A 1,366-nucleotide genomic window follows, 5' to 3' on the forward strand; every position below is an offset into this window, starting at 1 on the left:
ATAAAAGGTCTAGTAAAGCCAAAAATTAATTTCATATTGATTTAAAGTGATCTAGCTGAGTTTTTACACTGAAAGCAAAGATTATAGCAATTGTAGTCCTTGGTATTTATTTTCAGTCAAACCAAAGTTACATATAATTCTGCCTCTGCTTATACGGGATATTAACACTAACAATACACTCCCTTCGGAAGACTTGCACAGGCCAAATTGTTGGAATGCTGGTTTTCTTGACAACTCCAAATCCAAAAATATGATAATGCGTTATGGTGTAGTTGAAAATAGCATAGTCAGATGTTTGCTTAAAAACCTAGAAACTTTACGTGTTGCTTTTCATGTGCTGTGCCAAGTCTTGACAATACTTTTCCCCCAACCAAGGGACCTCATAACCTGATCATGGTTATTGCTTTACAAACAGTTTTTGACAGAAGGTGGCTGCTAGAGCTTAACATACATACCAGTTCCATGTGATGGTCCTGGTTCTTGCAAACTAAGCTCATCATTTATTCTTTGCTGGAGTCAGCAAATAGACTTAAAAATATACACAGTCATCTATCATGCCAAATAAAAGGATATAACGGCTTTCAAAGGGTTTTCCCACTTACCCAAAAGGCTTTCTGAAAGCTTCTACCTCTGCAAAAGAAAACAAAAAAACAAAAGAAATTAGAACAATTATGGCAGATTGCATGAATTGTGAGAACGTCACAGTAATTGCTACTTTTCATTATGTTTGTCTTTGGGTCATGATCAACGAAAGGTAATTACATCAAGGGAAAGATTGTTTTCAGTCATCTAGGAGTCTAATATGGGGATTACCTGAAAGGGAATAATGGGTTTTTCAAGTGCATGTTCAAAAGACTTTGATGGACTGGAAGTAAATGTGATAATTGTTCCATCAGGAAGGTGGCCTAAGACTACAATGCTAAAGTATGCATACCTCAGTTACAAAACTTTTGAAAGGAAGTCTCAGCCACAGAATGCATATACCTGTAGAGTTTTGCATGGGTTTTATATAAATACAATTTAAAAAAAATAGCTGCTTGCACATTATACCAGAAAAACCTCCAAAACTGCAATTGCTTTGAAAATAGATTTTAGGTTTTTTGGAGTTTTCTGAGATGCTTGGTCTGTATTTTGATAATTGTGCATATTATGTAAAAATGTTGGTGGACCCATAAATGACCAGACTTTTTCTAAGAAAAATGTTGCTTTAATGCATTTCATGAATTTTTACTCTTATATCATTGCTTGCTAGTAATAGCAAATCTGCTTTTCTGCATCTGCTTTGCGTAGCTATTGTAAGGCTTTGAACTAATGTATGTATTTATTGCTTGAACTTCTGTGCATACCTTATAAAGCATAATGTCTG

This window comes from Carettochelys insculpta, chromosome 1, assembly GCF_033958435.1.
Source record: "Carettochelys insculpta isolate YL-2023 chromosome 1, ASM3395843v1, whole genome shotgun sequence".
Classification (NCBI taxonomy): domain Eukaryota; kingdom Metazoa; phylum Chordata; order Testudines; family Carettochelyidae; genus Carettochelys; species Carettochelys insculpta.